This window comes from Myxocyprinus asiaticus, chromosome 49 (assembly GCF_019703515.2).
Source record: "Myxocyprinus asiaticus isolate MX2 ecotype Aquarium Trade chromosome 49, UBuf_Myxa_2, whole genome shotgun sequence".
NCBI lineage: Eukaryota > Metazoa > Chordata > Actinopteri > Cypriniformes > Catostomidae > Myxocyprinus > Myxocyprinus asiaticus.
The window spans coordinates 16,817,851-16,837,501 of NC_059392.1; the positions used below are offsets into that span (position 1 = coordinate 16,817,851).

At 36.0% G+C, this 19,651-nt stretch overlaps 1 pseudogene; it reads left to right on the forward strand.

The window, feature by feature from the left end:
- The first annotated feature begins 230 nt into the window (after positions 1-230).
- LOC127438297 (rho guanine nucleotide exchange factor 3-like) lies at positions 231-18,918 on the forward strand (annotated as a pseudogene).
- The last annotated feature ends 733 nt before the right edge of the window (positions 18,919-19,651 follow it).

Genomic DNA, 19,651 nt, shown 5'->3' on the forward strand with positions numbered 1-19,651 from the left:
ATTGTATGATACGATAGAATATTTTTTTACATCCCTAGAATATACGTAGTCTCAGAGCTGGGATTAACCGTCACATCACAAAACAACATCAAGTCATGCAGTGTAGTCTTTAAATCTAATGTGACGTGCTACAGGAAACACGGAAAAGACAACAGTTTTCCTCAGCCCCATATTACTCTCCCAAAGAGCTTGTAAGGAATGTATTGTTTGACATTCAGCTGTTTTGCACGCAAGTGGAGAGAAGGTAACCGGGACCTATTCAATGCGCCTTTCATTGTTTGTCAAGACGAGGCAAAACTATTTAAATTGTAATATGATAAACATCATCTAATGTTGCTGCACTGCTCAAAATGTATGCCTGTAGCCGATAGACGGTGCCCTGTGAAGAAATTACACACTTCACCTTTAAATTACTGAAGTAGTTTACAATGGTTTCTAAATTATTTCATACATGTCAGAGTAGATGTGTTTGATTGGTCTGGGTGATGTCACCTCAGGCGTATCGTGACCCGATGCTGAAGCTGTCCATCTTGACAGAACATGAGCTCAATCAGATCTTCAGCACACTTGACTCACTCATTCCACTGCATGAAGGTCAGCAGAAGTACACCTGTGCTCACTTACCTGTTACATTACCTGTAAAAGCACAAGCTACAATGCTGCATAACAAATTATGTGTAGGATCATTGGTCAAACTCATTTGTTTCTCTTTGATCTTGAAGATCTGTTGAGTCAACTGCGAGTGGCCAGGAAACCAGATGGCTCGACCGATCATGTGGGCCATATTCTAGTGAACTGGGTAAGATGATTAATGCCCTTATCTGTGTGGAAATGTGTAAAGGGATAGTTAAAAAAATATATATTTTAAGGCTTGGAACACCATTAAGTTATTTCAAACCCATATGACTTTCTTTCTTTGGTGGAAAACAAAATGTTTAGACATGTTTAGCATAATGTTCATGCTGCTCTTTTGTACTCATTGGAGGCGTATATTAAACGGGGGCAGTTCAAGCTCCAAAAGGGATAAAAAAAATAAAAAAAAACACCATAAAGGCACCAAAAAATATCACAAAAGTATTCCATGTTCAAAAATGGCATGAGATGGTTTGATGTCAACGATGTCAATGATGTCATTTGTTGTTGTGTGCCACGTAACTGATCAAATATCAAGTTTGAATATGCGGAAGTTCGGATGTGATTTGAGAGTTAACGACTTAAATTTTGGTCTGTTCCTCATATAAAACTATTTTATGGCATCCAGTGTTGGGGAGTAGTTAACTAAAAGAAGTGACCCTATTAACATAAAATTTTCAATAGTGTGACAGTAGCTTAATTATTTTCACAATAATGTAGCTTTTCCAGTAGCAAGCTACATTTTCCAATGAGTAGCGCTGTAGCGTCACAAAACACTGCATTTGGCACATTGTATTGCAAATGTAGCAATGGAGCCAAGGAAGTAATTAAACATGCTCACCTAAACCGCCCTTTCTCTCTCATGTAGGGTTGAGAAAACCAAATAATTTAAGCGAATTGGTTCTTTTGGACAGTTCATATATATATATATATATATATATATATATATATATATATATATATATATATATAGGGCTGGGCCTTAAAACAATAAATATAAAAATAATAATTTTCGATATTGATGATAAACTTTTTTTTTGTGAATAATCTTTTTTATTGATTCATACAGTAAATAAAGAAAAGCAAAATATATATACATAGAATCAACATTTAACCCCCACTATTACCCCTCCCAATCCCCAACCCCCAACCCCACCCTGACCCTCAACAAACATTCCTGTGGTCACACGAGTATATACACAAAAACAAAACAAAAAAACCAAGCAAAAAAAATAAAATAAAAATATATATATAATCACACACATTTATACCTATACCTCTCTCTCCACTGCCCCTCCCCGAGAGCCCTCCAAAAACTCCAAATAGTTGCCCCATTTCCCAGCAAACAAATCCAAGTTACCCAGTCTTCTAAATGACACTTCCTCAAAAGTCGCCACCTTCCCCATCTCTGTGCACCACTCCTGAAATGGGGACGCTCCAGCCAACCTCCATCCCCTTAAAATAATTTGTCTCACGATCATTACACTGATCAGAACCCAATTTTTTATGTGTTTATTCCCCACATCGATGACCGCCCCATCATCCAAAACACAGAGTCTGGGGCAAAACGAAATTCGAGTGCCCAATATTTCACACATAAAACTCTGAACCATCAACCAAGTTTTTGGATCTTAACACACCACCAAAAAACATGGGTTGTGTCTCCATCTTCTGATTGGCATCGCTAGCAGATGGGTGTGTCTTTAAGACCAAGCCTATACAATCTAGAGGGTGTCCAATAGTATCAGTGTAAAATCTTGAATTGCTTAAGGCGCACCCTTGCATCTCTAGATGCAGACTTGACGTTTTTTAGAATCCTAGCCCACACTCCCTCCTCCAGTACCAAGTATAAATCTTTCTCCCATAATCTCTTGAGAGAAGTTAAAGCTCTGTCCCCCAGACTCTGAATTAGCACTGATGCCTCATGACCTTTTCCAAAAGCAATAATCACCATTCCCAGAGTATCTGCTGCTTTAGGGGGGTGTATGCTACTTCCAAAAATAGTACAGAGCAGGTGGCACAGCTGTAAATTCCTAAAAAAAAACTGAGATCTGGGAATCCCAAAATGTTGAACCAAATTTTCAAAAGATCTCAACACTCCACTCTGACATAGGTCACCGAGTGTATTAACCTCTCTCACAATCCACTCTGACCAGCAGAAAGGGGACTTATTAATACATAATACTGGATTCAGCCATATGCTCGAGGCAACATTTTAATAAATGTCTGAATTAAACACTCTGGACACTTTTGTCCATACCTGAGTGCAAATGCGAGATAACGGGGTGTAACTTAACTTCTCCGGTTAGTTTAATAGAAAGGCATTGCAATGGCGAAATAGGGGCAAGAACTTCCTGTTCAATACAAAACCAGGGAGGGGCTCTCTTAGCTGGAATTGACAAATGAGCCGAATGTCTGAGACCGAATGTATAATAATAAAACAACATCTTGGGTAAGCCTAGCCCACCTTTGTCAATTGGCCTCTGCAACTTACTGAAATGTAATCTGAGACGTTTACCATTCCAAATGATGGACTTCGCTATGCTATCAAATTGCTTGAAATAAGAAAGGGGGACATATATAGGGAGAGACTGTAGCAGGTAGTTGAATTGCGGAATACAATTCATTTAAATAACATTAACCTTCCCAATCATAGATAATTATAATGAAGCCCACCTGCCCACATTGCTCGAAAACCTTTTTATTAAAGGGTCAAAATTAACTACATCACACAAATTTGCTGGAAATAATATACCCAAATACCCAAATACTTAATGCTCTGTATGGGCCACTGGAAAGCACCTGGCTGAAAAGCCGTTACCGGCAGTACGCTGTTAGAGCCAAAGCTTTGGATTTAGACCAATTAACACTGTATCCTGAGAATTTAGAAAAAGAATTAATAATTTTGTGGAGGCAAGGCATAGATCTAGCAGGGTCGGAGATGAATAATAAAATATAATCTGCGTAAAGCAAAAGCTTATGTGCCACACCTCACGCCACCACCCCTGGTAAATCAATTAATCCATTCGTTTGTACCACCGCTACCGGGTGTCAATAAAGTACACTTAAAGTAAAGTTAATCCAATCAATAATCCAAAATCTTAAAAAGATAATCCCATTCTACCATATCAAACGTCTTTCGGCGTCAAGTGAGATGGCAGCGATCTGATCATTCGCCACTGGCCACATGATATTGAAGAAACGCCTAATGTTATCAGAAGAGCTATAAGCTAAGAGCTATGTATAAGAAATGTCATAACCTTACTTTATCGGTTAGCCAAAATTTTTGACAATTTATTAACGTCTAGCTGGATCAGGGAAATTGGATGGTAACTCTTACACTCGCTTGGATCTTTGTCCTCTTTAAGAATCAGACTAATACGGGCTTGCGTCATGGTTGGCTATTGGCTGGAGTTTGTTGTATAGATTACCTGTTGTTGTGTAACTCTGTATCACAAAATTTGTATATTGAGTTTAGAGGGATGGACGCCAGTTGGCGCTGTCGTGCGCAGGGTTAATGTGCTTGTTTTTCTTTTTTCTGTTTGGTTCTGGGGGAAGTTCGGGGTTTGATTGTTGCACTAATGTTGGAATGTGGTCTTTATAATTTTGTTTTTGACACACAATTTTGAGTTTTGGCTATTCAGGGCAAGACAGTCATACTTTGAGTCAGGGGACAAAGCAGGGAATCTTTTGGCTAGATATATAAAGCAGAGAGAGTCTTTTTCTACCATTCCCTCAGTGAAATCTGCTGGTAGAGAAATTTTTACCTCAGCCATTGATATTAATAATGCTTTTAAAGAATTCTATCTTGATCTCTATAGTTCCACATCTTCGTCTTACTGATGAAGACATTAGAAACTTTGTGGAACCATTAGAACTCCCTAAACTGATGACTGAGCAAAACAATTCTCTTGATTCTGAGATAACCTTGGAGGAGCTTTGCATTGTAATTAAGGCCTTGCCTACAGGCAAGGCTTCGGGGCCAGATGGCTTTGCTGCTGAGTATTTTTAGATCTTATGCTACAGAATTGGCTCCACTTTTGTTAGAAGTTTATACGGAATCGTTAAAGAATGGAAAGCTTCCGCCAACCATGACACAAGCCCGGACCAGTCTGATTCTTAAAAATGACAAAGATCCAAGGAAGTGTAAGAGTTACCATCCAATTTCCCTGATCCAGCTAGACGTTAAAATATTGTCAAAAATGTTGGCTAATTGATTTAGTAAAGTTATGACATCTCTTATACATATAGATCAGGTGGGGTTTATTCAGGGCTGCAGCTCTTCTGATAACATTAGGCGTTTCATCAATATCATGTGGTCAGTGGCGAATGATCAGACTCCGGTCACTGCTTTTGACTTGATGCTGAAAAGGCATTTGATATGGTAGAATGGGATTTTCTTTTTAAGATTTTGGAAATGTACGGGTTTGGGAGTACGTTTATTGGATGGATTAAGTAACTTTATAGACACCTGGTAACGGCGGTACAAACAAATGGACTAATTTCAGATTATTTTACTCTGGATAGGGGCACCTGGCAGGGCTGACTCATATAGTAAGATCTATTTTCCTCAGTGCACTACATACAAACAACTAAACATATAACAACATTATATATTCTTTCACATATTTGCATGCTGTTTATATTGCAACTTATTGTTCTTATTGTCTTCTAAATGAGTTGGAAAAGAACAGTATTTTCTGTTCTTGCCATATACTTAAGATGCCATTGTAGACATTTTGTATTCACAGTCAGCCATGATTACTTTAATCAATGAATTAAATAGTCAAATAATAGGATGGTACTGAGATTGAGTAGTAAGCTGGTCATGTGATTCTAACATGGCAGCCTCCATGTTCAGACCCTCTCCATGTAGAATAAAACAGCTTTTATAAGGTTACTGATATGACTGGAGTCTTCATTTTAAGGTGAGTAGTCATGATTTCCCACATATATTGCAAAATTACAATTCATGTCTTTAGGAGTTAAACATTTTTAATGAGAAAAAAATGACTGAATGCACCTTTAAACTACAGTCAAGCTACTCTTTTGAAAATGTAGTTAGCAACACTACAAACTACTAAAAAAGTAGCTAACTACATTAAAGCTATTTAAAGATGAAACACTTTTAGATTTTGTTATGCGGTGCGTAATTCTAACACCTTTTACCTTATTTTTATTATTATCAGGTTTGGTAAAGTAAGTCGAATCTTGCATATATTGTAAGCATAAATTATACTTACAACCTGGACAGAAGACTCCTTCGTAGTTTGTTCTGGCTCACGAACTTAAAACATAAAAAATCAAAACCTCAATTGGCAAATTACTTGTAATCAATAAAATTCAATTTATTGGTTACAATTTATTTTCTTGCAGTCAAAAAACGTTTAGGTAAATACAAAGTAAAGAAAAACAAAGTACAAAAATCAAAAAAGTTTTTCAATCAAAGATAATATCAGCTTGGCATCTTGGCGTAGGAGATACTGTTCAAGACAAACCAGCATCTAAGGTTCATATCAGTCCATCTGTCTTTTCTAGATGGTCATCGCTATCGGTAATTTCCAAGTTGGTTTTTCAGGACTTTCCCACTGCAACCGCCTCCAAAGTCCTTGACCTTAAATTCAACTCTATGCAGCCATATTTTGCACCTGGGTCATTAATCTAACTCTTCAAAACATTTTCTCTCTCTGATCTTCTCCCTTCATCTTGCCGACATCCCATCTGTACGATGTGTTCAGACATGCCCAGACATGTCCTATACAGCAACATATTCACTCTGGTCTTAACTGTATATAATAAATTATTAAAAAACTATTTAATACATACAAAACTAATGGGTAATCAATGTTAAATCCTTTGTATAACATATTTTACAGATAACACCAGTTCAGTCATAGTTTTATGTATCTTTTGTAAGCAAAATATTATATTTAATACACTGGCTAAAATAAGGAGGCAGGGTAATTATATTTTCTCCATATTACACAACAATATATAATAATTGGATTATATTATTTAATTCTGCAATCAGAAGTGATTGTAGAATTCAGTAATATCACCTGATAGTTATATATTTAATTAGGTTGACATTCTCTTATGAATATTAACCATGTCATGGTTACTACAATATTACTACAGTAAAACCATGGTTACTACATTATTATTGTATTACTGCATTGAAACCACAATTAGGTTCCATAAGGGTTAAACTAAAAGGGGGACAGCATTAATTTAAACATACAGTAAATGTATACTTAATATACACACACACACAAAAAAAAAAAAAACGTAAAAAACACCCAATTTTATTTAACAATATTGAAAAACAGCAGGAATACAGTAAATATGTTGCTTTAAAAAATAAGGCATAGTCCCTTCAAGGCTGGAAGGGGCTCAAGTGAATCAGTGAATCATTAATGAGAACTAGTTCATTTACTGTACATGAACTGTCTGAAAGAAGTGACTCACTAAAATGAAATGAGTTCCCAATGCTAAAAATAAGGGAATTGTTTATTTTACCTGATTTATTTACATGAACTGTCCGAAAGAACTGATTCACTTTAATTATTTGGTTTTCCCAACACTACATGAGAGAGAGAGGACCGTTTAGGTGAGTGTGTTTGATTACTCCCTCCGCTTCTTTGCTGCGTTCTCAATGCAGTGTTACAAATGCAGTGTTTTGTGACACTACAGTGCTATTTATTGGAAAATGTAGCTTGTTACTGAAAAGGCTACACTGTTATGAAAATAGCTGAACTACTGTCATTTTATTGAAAACACCACTACTTTTAGTTGACTACACAACTCTGTTTCCAACTTCAGTCAGCAATCATAGGATTCAGCTCTTCAGATATTTTAACAGCGGTGCCCAGGAATCCATATTTGTTTTTGTTTTATTTCTTCAAACTTAACTTAATTAAACTCATTCTTTGTTTTTGCAGCTTCCTTGTCTTGGAACATACAACAGTTACTGCAGTAACCAGGTGGCAGCCAAAGCACTGCTGGATCATAAGAAACAGGACCATCGTGTGCACGACTTCCTGCAGCGCTGTCTGGAATCGCCCTTCAGCCGCAAACTGGACCTGTGGAACTTCCTGGACATCCAGCGTAGTCGACTGGTCAAATAACCACTGCTCCTGCGAGAGATTATCAAACACACACCCAACGACCACACTGACCACCAACACCTTGATGAAGCTGTAAGTTATCATTGTAATTTGTAACTTCATATTCCACACTAAAAAGACTATTTAAGCCTTTAAAAGTTGCTTTTTTCATTGTACATTTGGCTTAACCATGGTCTTGAAAGACCGGACTACACTTTCCTAGGAGACATGCTGTATGTGTCTGTATGTGTATGTATTGTACACACTACAAAGATATAATGTGAATGCAGGTGTCTTTACCTGAATTTTATATTTATATACAGTTGCAAGAAAAAGTATGTGAACCCTTTGGATTTACCTGCATTTATTGTATACATAAACTTGTCTTAAAATCTGGTTTAAACTTGATCTAAGTTACAATAATAAACAAACACAATCTGTTTTAACTAATAACACACAAATTATTGTATTGTTCTTGTACATATTGTATACATCATTCAAACATTCACAGTGTAGGCTTGAAAAAGTATGTGAACCCCTAGGCTAATGATGTCAACAGAAGCTAATTAGAGTCAGGCATCCAATAATGAAAAGAGATTGGAGGTGTGGGTTACAGCTACTTTGACTTATAAAAACACTCAAACATTTTGAGATTGCTATTCACAAGAAGTACAGCTGACGTGGACCATGCCTCGCAAACAAGAAATCTAAGAAGATCTACGATCAAGAATTGTTGCTTTGCATAAAGCTGGAAAGGGTTTCAAAGTTATCTCAAAGAGCTTAGATATTCATCTGTCCACAGTTAGACAAATTGTTTATAAATGGAGATGATTTAGTACTGTGGCTACTCTCCTTAGAAGTGGTCGTCCAGCCAAGATGACTCAAAGGGCACACCACAGAATGCTTAATGAGATAAAAAAGGCACCGTAGTGTGACAGCAAAAGACTTGAAGGAATCATTAGAACTGGTTAACATCTCTGTTCATAAGTCTACTATACGGATCACATTAAAGACATTAAATTCCTTCTGAATGTTGTGCAGGTCTAATCCTGCAGCTACCGGAAACGCTTGGTTGAGGTTATTGCTGCCAAAGGAGGATCAACCAGATATTGAATCCAAGGGTTCACTTACTTTTTCCACAGCACTGTGAATGTTTAATGGGATGTGTTCAATAAAGGCATAAAAGATTATAATAGTCTGTGTGTTGTTAGCTTAAGCACATTATGTTTGTCTATACTTGTGACTTTGATGAAGATGAGATCACATTTATGACCAATTAATGCAGAAACATACTTTTTCTTGCCACTGTACTTTTACAAAAAAGTAATCAGTAAATTAATCTAATAACAATTTTATAGAAGCAATTAGTAATTTGTAGTGGATTACTTTTTTGAGTAACTTATCCAACACTGGTTATTGCTCCCAAAGTGTGTATGTGGTCTCTTTAATTGTTGTAGATTTCCATGATCCAGAGCATAGTAATAATTATATTTAATTATCACACATATACAGTGAAATTCTTTTTTTTTTCCACATATCCCAGCTAAGCTGGGGTTAGCCATGATACAGTGCCCCTGGAGCAGATAGGGTCAAGAGCCTTGCTCAAGGGCCCAACTGTGGCATCTTGGTGGTGCTGGGGCTTGAACCCCCAACCTTCTGATCAGTAACCCAGAGCCTTACCTGCTGAGCCACCACTGCCCCTATAGTAGCTGATATTAACACACAGACGGGTGAGTCGGAGTGCTCTTACTATAAAGAGCGTTTGCTGTATTTGGAGAACGCTCAGAGAGATCTGTTGATCAACAGCTCACGAATCCTCAGCTGCCATGGAGAACTCAAGAACAACAGAAAGTAAGAACTTTCTGCCTTGCTTTTCACCCTTTTTTGTCTAGTAATTTCTCATGTCATGAGGATAAGCTCATATTACACCAAGTAAATCTGTCGTCTTCACAGTTCTTAAGTCTTTTACTGCTGTAGATTTCAGTGCGAAATGTGTTAACCGGTTGAGATTTTTTGTACCGTTTATATCGCATTAGATACTGTATATACAGTATATTTTTCAATAGCTTGAATTTATTTACCAGGGGTGTAAATCGCAAGTTTCATCACGATATGATTCTCTTAGACAGTGATCCGATGTTTGCCGATACATCAAAGTCGGCCGTGATGCGATTTCGATTCAATTCAGGGGCCTGCGATCGGTATGAAACGATATTATGTGCATATTTTACACAAACAGTTACAAATGTATTTGTACAGTTACAAATACAAATGCAACCAAAATAAAATTTTGGAAATTTTACTGAGCTCTCAGAAAAGAGCAAGTATCCACATTGGGACATCCACAACAAAATAAGGTTTGTTGAAAACAATAATACAAAAAAAAAGTCCCACACATGTGATCATCAATGATCATCAATATTCAAACCTAATAACAACCTTTTTTTTCTTTTTTTTTTACTGAAAGGTTACTTAAATGCATATACAATTTTAGAATTATTACATTATTTTTATTTGCATTTCCTTTCACATAGATTAGTTCCATGCACTGCGGTGGTAGAGACAGGGTCTCGCTCTTCCCATTATCTTCCATTGTTCTTGAAAACAGCTGTTTGCGATCAGAGTTTGTGCGATTCTCTCGTTAAAAGTTCAAATCTACCAACAGCAGCTGCAGGGCGAATGGGTTTTAATACAGCAGATGTGAAAACAATGACGGTGATCCATGAAATATCATAAATTATGTCAAACCTTGAGTTTATCCTGATCCACCGATCCTGATGGGAATTTATAGAAGCCCTAATCACCAATAATCTCTCGGAAAGGGGGTGTTTCAACAAAAAACTTAAGCGAAGCACCCATATACTGCAGTCCTGTGTGTAAGTGATGTGTGATCATGTGTGTGTCAGATGTAACTTTGAAAGTCTCTCATACAATAAGAATCTAGTCAGAACTATCTGTTTTATAATATTAGATTTACTATTACTGTTAACGCGTGTTAAATAATCTGAAGCTATTTTTGCACTGATGCAAGACTTATTCATTTGTTATGAATAATCGTATTTTTTGTTTTGCATCCATCAAGTTATAAATAAATTGAGAAAATAATAAATTGAGATGAAGTACATTTCATTTGTTAAGTATTTAATTTACTGGATTATCCAATAATAGGCATTAACACATGGCTATTAAATAGGTATATCGTTTTACATTGAATATCTAGCTAAAATTACTTTATTGCAGTATAAAATGACAGGGTTTCACAAAGTAGTTGTTTCAATCCAAATTGTGAATTCAGTTTTTGCGAAAAATTACAATATTGCAAAAGCAATTTGGGAATAAAGCAGCAATTTTATCCCATGTGTTCAAAAGAACAAAATTTTCATTTTCGGGACAATTGTAGCCACTGTGGCTCTTTTGATACATTTAATAAATTACGTAAGGTTTGGAGTGCGCAGACAAAACATTCTGTTGAATGATCGGCGGTAGATGATTAGTCATTTTGATGGCAGGTGTAATGAATCACCTATTTGTGTGTGCTTTGTGTGCGATCCTCTGTCCTTAAGACTTTGCATTTGGATCCATAAGAATTTATTTTTTTTATGTGTCAATTCTATTCTGCTATTCGGCACAGTTCAAGTTTGAATTCTACTTATTTGATCTGGAAACTCTATGCAGGCTTTGGCTCCTGCATTTCAGAATGACTAAAGCAACATTTAAGATACTATGAAATTATATTGGTTTGCTAGTTAATACAGTTATGAAATGAATTTTTCAGTCACATGACTTGAGGCAAAATCAAATTACTTTTTTGATGTGCAACTGTATTCCTTTATAAATTCTATAGGAGTTAATTCGGCAAATGTCTTTTATTGAATAAATAATGTATCCACCTCAAGCGAGCATATATGTTTTTTAATGCACATTTTGGAGATTTTATTCACACCTTGGTGTTTCCATCCAGCATTTTTTATGCAGTATCCTAAAATTTCCATACAAATATGTGGATGGGATCTCCCCTTGTGATTACATTCCTGCAGGTCATCGTAGACTTATCTTACTGTGAATTCGGAGACAGTAGTTTGAAACTTCTTCAGCTCAAATCGGTCTGTTTTCCGAAATTCAAACTACTGTCCCCAGTGGCCGAAGCTGGAAGTGTTGTTGAACATATGGGCAGGGTTGGGAGGGTTACTTTTGAAATGTATTCCACTACAGATTACAGAATGCATGCTGTAAAATGTAATTTGTAACATATTCCATTAGATTACTCAAGGTCAGTAACGTATTCTAAATACTTTGGATTACTTCTTCAGCACTGGTAGAATTTTCTTCACTTGTTTTGACTATAAAAACTCAGTATAGTAAGACAAAATACACATGTTAAAAATACATTCTCTGAAAAACCTAAATATCTTATGCAGTCTTGTTTTAAGGATTTTTAGATATTTTTACAGGAAAACAAAATAAACATTATTATCAAGAATAAGATTTTTGCCCTAATATCAAAGGTCTTACTAGAAATTATGATCCAACTTGAATTGTCTTGATAAAAAAATATGATCGTGCCTGGTAAGGTGCATGTAAAATGGCTAGAAATAGCATTTTAGCTTATCGTAAAGCTGACACTTTATACAAGGTTTATTTCTATTTCTTGTGCTCCAAACTTACTTCAAACTGCTCGTATGAATGTAACACATCAATAAGAAAGTGTTTCACCGCTGTTCAAATGCACTTTGGATCACATCATTTATATGTATAAATTTTTCCATCTGAAAGAGCTAAATATTAAATTAAACAAATGACAATAAAATGCAAAGTAATCTCTTCAGAAATCAAAATACTTTTTGAATGTAACTGTATTCTAAATACCAATGATTTAAATTGTAAGTGTAGTGGAATACAGTTACTTATATTTTGTATTTTAAATACGTAATCCCGTTACATGTATTTCGTTAATCCCCAACCCTGCCTATGGGCATGTGTTGGCTCCAGTTTCAGGGTGAAATGTTCACAGAGTTGCGTCAAAAGCGAGTTGTAAAGCATGTTGTATTTGGTTGTAAATTATTTAATACAGTGAAGAGGAATGCATATTTTATTAACTCTACCCCCTAACCCAAACTCTAAACCGAGCCGTCAGTGGAATAAAAATTTAATGTGAACACGATTACTTCCTGGTTTTAACGCAGGACGAGAACCCGTGTCTGTGTAATAATCTGATCTTGAATTATAATTTTTCCCAAACAAACAAGGCTTTGAAGGACATTAAATAATGACAAACTTGTATTCAACCTTTAACTGCTTGCTTTTGTTATTTTTTTAAGATACTTGAGAACCAGAAAAGAAAAAGGTAGTGGTCCTCAAAATATTCCCTTTTTTTATTTGTGTTTGACTTTTAATCAATCATTCAGTGTTTCTCTGGAACTCTGTGTAACCTTCAGGTTGTCCACTGGATGGTAAACACACCTACAGTCACGTCCTTTAATGGTCAGGAGTCAGTGGTTCTATCAGAAATAGCCTGAACAGCACTTACATTATCACAGTGGAAATATTGAGAGCAGAGAAATACTCCCTTGTAACCTCTGTAATGTGACATTTCCACAATGTTCAGTCACACAGTTCATGTAACTTGGCAGGATCAGAGGCCTTACAGTATTTTATACACACATTTAAACACACGCTAAATATTTTATGCTCATCTTGATGAATCATTCGCTTAGAAAAGTAGACCTACTTCGAAAGGATGATTTAGACAACTTTACAGCTCATCTAACACACATTTGACTGAAGAATAACACTCACACAAACATGTGTTTCTGCAGAAGCTGCATGTGTTCCTGTTTCAGGCCGTGTTGGTGATCACTCGAGCAATCACTCATAATGAGCAGCTGTGGTATCAGCTCTACGGGCAGCCTATCTCTCTGCATGAGCTGGAGTGGGAAGATCTGCAGGATGGAGAAATGCGATTGGCCAGATCCATCAGAGGAGCCTTCAGCAACAATGAGCGCAGTGAGTTTCACATCCTGTCTGAACACACTTACGGTAACTGTTGTCATGTGCCATATCAGACTAATGTAAGTCTGTGTATACAGTATCTTGTGTGTTTGGATAGTTTTAAACAGAATTTTACAGAAATGATCCAAAAACACGGTAAAACGTGGTACCAGCAATTGATAAATGCTGATTTTGTATCTTTAAATAAATCTTGAAATGCATGCTGTGGATTAAACTATGTGTCATTCCTCAATCCCAAATACAGCAAACGCTCTTTATAGTAAGAGCACTCCGACTCACCTGTCTGTGTGTTAATATCAGCTACTATGCTCTGGATCATGGAAATCTACAAAAATTAAAGGGCAACCGATTAAAGAGATAGATATTAAGAGACTCAGACCACATACACACTTTGGGAGCGATAACCAGTGTTGGATAAGTTACTCAAAAAAGTAATCCACTACAAATTATTAATTGCTTCTATAAAATTGTTATTAGATTAATTTACTGATTACTTTTTTGTAAAAGTACAGTGGCAAGAAAAAGTATGTTTCTACATTAATTGGTCATAAATGTGATCTCATCTTCATCAAAGTCACAAGTATAGACAAACACAATGTGCTTAAGCTAACAACACACAAACTATTATAATCTTTTATGCCTTTATTGAACACATTCCATTAAACATTCACAGTGCTGTGTAAAAAGTAAGTGAACCCTTGGATTCAATATCTGGTTGATCCTCCTTTGGCAGCAATAATCTCAACCAAGCGTTTCCGGTAGCTGCAGGATTAGACCTGCACAATGTTCAGAAGGAATTTAATGTGTTTAATGTGATCCGTATAGTAGACTTATGAACAGAGATGTTAACCAGTTCTAATGATTCCTTCAAGTCTTTTGCTGTCACACTACGGTGCCTTTTTTACCTCATTGAGCATTCTGTGGTGTGCCCTTTGAGTCATCTTGGCTGGACGACCACTTCTAAGGAGAGTAGCCACAGCATAGTATGGAAACCTACATTTACCCCAAGCTTAATTAATGTTAATAGCTTTAATTTAGTTTATGTATTTATTCAGGTCATAGTAGTGGCAGTTGTACAAACAGGAACAGGTCGCTAGATTCAGTGGCGGCCTGTGCTTTTTAAGTCTAGGCATTCAGTGCGATTCATGCCATTAAGAAAACACTGTTTCACAATTAATAAGAGACCCTATGCCTATGGACATCATACATTACGTCGCAGCCAACTAATAATACCAATTAACATTTTTAAAACATGTCCATGCACAAAAGCCAAAACCAAGAGGTCTAATACCAGGAAAAAGCTACCTAATAATATTTGTGATTTAAATGTTGCTTGCAATAATTTGTTTCATCAGGGTACATGGTTACATTTCAAAACATGACCCGACTTGATGCTCCAGCCAGCCTAATTTACACATAGAAAACTCCTGATGTTGCTATAACAATGGAAAAAGCACTTACTAATTTGCTTGAAGTGAAAATCTGCCCTCCTTTCCTGTTTATATCTCAGGTTTTTAAATCCATAAGGATCTCTTTCTCAATGGCGTTAGCGCCAGTGATGACAGCCGACTTGTCAGCTATAGATCTCACGCTCTTCGCTTTCAAATTACGTACATAAAGCATGATTGTGTCACTCAAGGCCAGCTAGAAGGCCTCGACTGGGATATATCCTAAAGACCACACCCAACAAGAAAAATTTTATCAGTCTGATTGGCTGATGAATCTGACAATCTGACTTTAGATACCTATTCACTTGCACTGTTGAGGGATTCTGTAGAAATTCTGAAGGCCTAACGGGGTCCTAACGAGCTCTGCTTTGGATATGCGATTTGTGAAACAGCCGTCATGCTTTGCTTGTAAGCATCAAGGAATACATTCTGATTGGATAAACTTTTCGTTTTTTTGCTATTCATTTATAGATGAATTAGGAGTGGGAAGCGATTGAAAATACAAAGGCAAAAAAGTGAATGAGAATGAAAGGATGAAAAAATATTTATTAGGCATGTTAGGCCAGAAGAGAAGGCTTTGCTGGCCCTGAGAATTCACCACTGGCTAGATTTAGTGACTTTTTGACCCCCCCCACATTTCAAGTAATATGATTGACCTGCATGCCATCAGCAGTTGGACTTGCGTGCAAAAGGATGTTCTATAAATCAAATGACTGACAAGCTTTCGTCTTATTCATTGTTGTCTCTAGGGGCCGGTTGCACCAGCTAAACGTATGTTACAACTTAGCCTAGTTTTGGCATAAATGGGCACTAAGTCACAATTTACGCATTACTAAATATTTGAGCATTGCACCATTAAACTTAGGTAGGACGTAACCCTACGTATAAACTAAATATTTACGGAAGACTCAGACCAGGAGTAACGGTTGGAATAAAAAGCAGACTGATATTTAATGACATCAGTGAGCTCATGTTTTGGTTGAGAAGCTTCAGTCCTTTCGACAAACCTTTCGGTTTTGATGCTGACATTTACACTCGTTTGCATTTACGAGAGCAAAAACATTATATAAAAAAAACTTACTTCTTCAGCATGAAACCGATATAACGGTGCACTTTCCTGTGTACGGTGTCAAGTTTCAACATGTACGATCTATATAAGCTATTCAAATGAATAAATGTCTATTTTTCCAGCCTGTTGTGTTAGTATTTATTTATTGTCCCTTATTCATTTTAGATACAGTTATTGAATATTGTTATTTACATAGGCTAAATATACCATTCATGAAATCTTGTTTAATTACGTATCGTATTTTAATGGGGATATCATTTATTACAGCTGACAGTTACATGAGCAAACAAGGTTTGATCAACCGTAATGAGATCAAACTGAAATTCACTGAAATGCTGATGAAATTTATGTCACACCCCTTTAAGCATACACTAGTGTTTGTGTAAAAACCAAAGTATACTTTGGGCTTTAGGAACAGCTGTGTTGACTTACACTAATGTTATCACTTGTAATCACTCTCAAATGAGGTTTTTCACTTTTCAATTGACTAAGAAAATTGAACTCGATTTTGATTCACAGTTTCTGCAGCTGCTGCATAATTTTACATTTTCTTGCCAGTAAAAAAGCTTTGTAATGCCAAACTTCATCAATATGAAAGAATAACTATGCTTCAAAATCATTTTACTACCCTTATTGCATTTACAAGTTAAAAATATCCATCCATTTGGGTAATATATTTTAATTTTGCAAATCACATGTTCAAATTAATGCTTAAATTAAGCATTAAGACTAGTGTAGGAAATGGCAAATGCAAATTACATTATTGTTTTTAAATGTTCATTTTGCACCAAGCTTAGAGATGGGTTAACTACAGTCTGCAATTGTCAGTTTGTAAATTGAAGAGTTCTGGTAGTGTATATTTCAGAACAGATTTCTATAAATGTCTCATGTCAATCTCTGTCTTTCTTCACCCAGCAAATAACTTTTTCCAGGTGACATTTCATAGTGGTGGTCAACTCCAAACGCACTCGTTCCAGGCCAGCGATGCCTTCAACAAACAGCAGTGGATTAACTGCATCCGACAGGCCAAGGACACCATTGGAACCTCCAGCTCTGACCCGACCTGCCATCCCCAGTTCCTCTCAGGGCCGAGAGCACCCCCTGTGGACAGACAGGGGCAGTGCATGCAGCACAGTGACTGCTCAGACTCTAGCATGGACACTAGTGATGCTGGCATGGATGTGAGCACTGAATGCCCACAGACATGAACGTCACCCCATGAAGGTCTGAACACTGTACATCGACATTTGTCATCATCTCTGCTCGACCAGCAAACCTGTTCAGTATTGTGTCTGCGGAGATAAAAGCACTTCTCTGTACCTTCTCAGTGTTTCTCAAACTTTCATGTTATACTTGTGCCTTTCTCGTTAACTGTGCTTTCAAATCTTTAACAAACTGTTTTTATTATTTTTTTTTTCTTTTTTTTTTTTTTGTCAACTGGAGCTGTTTGAGGATTGATTCAAGGTCCCTCGATGGGGTCTAGATGTCTGATATCCCATATCCTGTAACACAGGGTCATACCTTTCACTTAAACACCCAAAAAATTACCCAAAAATGGTGCATGAAAGGAGTCACATTGTATTTAAAGATGAAATGTTGTTCATATGTTGGTTCAATGGTTATTTGATAATCACCAATGAAAAAAATACCAGCTGAAAGTTTTCAAAACTATCACATGTTGATTTAAGGGCCGATCACAGCATTTGTCAATGGTGGAAGATCTGTCTGTCTGATGCTCAGAAATAAGGAAGGTGTCAGGCATTGGACAGGAAAGGTGCTCATAATCATTTCATCAATGGATAAAGTCACCACAGGAAACATGTTTTTTTATTCCTCTCATATGTGTTGCATAGCAGCAGGATAAAGCCATTTATAGTTGTAGGTTTGCTGTATTTATGCTCTTTATATGAGAATGATGATGAATATTGAAAGTTAAACCACAGTCATGTACAGAAGAATGGACTTAAGCTTAATAATGGAAAATATTCAGTAAAGCACTTTGATTTTGAAAGTAGATCAATTGTTTTGATAAAAAAAAAAGGTTTTACTTTTTATTTTGAATCATCAACACATCTGGGACATCTTGAGTTGAACAGTTTTTATATGAACCTGTGGAGTGTGATTAATATTGTGATTGAAATTTTACAATTCTGTAGCAAACTGTTGAAATACAAAGTTGCATAAATTCTGACTTAATAGGTCTCTAGTGTCATGTAGCTCAGCTAAATTTTTGTCATCATGTGCTTGTGTGTACCGAAACTAATGTAACACAAACACAATCTACAGTATGCTGTAAAGAAAAGAAAAAACCTTGCCTTTGGTTGTTTTAATTGTGTTCAAATTTATCCTCTAAAAGTCTTTTATTCTGTTTCTTTTACCTTCTTTTCATTACCTATTTTTTGTTTTGTTTTCTGTGTTGAATGTATTGAAATGTGTGATGTAAGATGTTTATTTATAGCTTGTTTTTTCACCTGATTTACTGTTTTGTTTTCCTGTTTTGGTTGGAATTAGATTAAAAGGAAGTGAAGTCACAGAGGGTTTGTTAATGGATGGGTTTCAAGAGGGATTTAATGTTCTAGAAATAAGGCAAATAGAGAAAATGCACAGGTTGTATGGAAGTGTACAAAGGTGGAATGCAGAACAAAATATAGAATAAACAAGTTCAAAACCTTTTCATTTGTTCATTTGTATTAAATTTCCATTATAAGTGGTGTGTATTGCTATATTTCACAAGTCTGCAGTATATTTTGTTTTTAAAGGTGGAATTATGTTCCTAATTTAATATTCCAAATCAGCTCTGTTGTCTAATGAGCTCTTGAATAATTCATGAGGGCTCGAGCAAATCTACATATTATTCTGTGCTTTCATAAAGCAACTGTTAATGTTTTCATAAATAATTTAATGGATGACTTGGATCAGATAGTGAAGGAAAAGCAGTTGCACAAGTCTCCAGCATACATGTGAACTCTTTTCACATAATACTGTTTGAAAAGGATGCACCTCATGAAGTTTCCTGAGAAAATGAACAGAGTGGGCAGTGCTGAAATATAGAAGAAGAAGCTCAAATTTAAGAGAGAAAAATCAAATCCTTGACAAATTTAGCATTTAAATTATTTAATATTTTTGGCCACTAGTGCATAATCCAAACTTGTAATTTCATTGTACTGATGACTTTAATATTATTCTTAAATGTGAAAAATAGCCAATGTCTGGATCCCAAGCTACAAGCTACTGTATAACTTAAAGTATTTATTTTTATTGCAGTCAAGTTACACTAAAAAAAAGTGTAGTTAGCTACATTGTTACTAACAAAAAGTAGCTATACCTACTGTACACTGAAGCTGTTTAAAAAAATAATGTTTTTAAATATTTTGCTGTTCTGATTG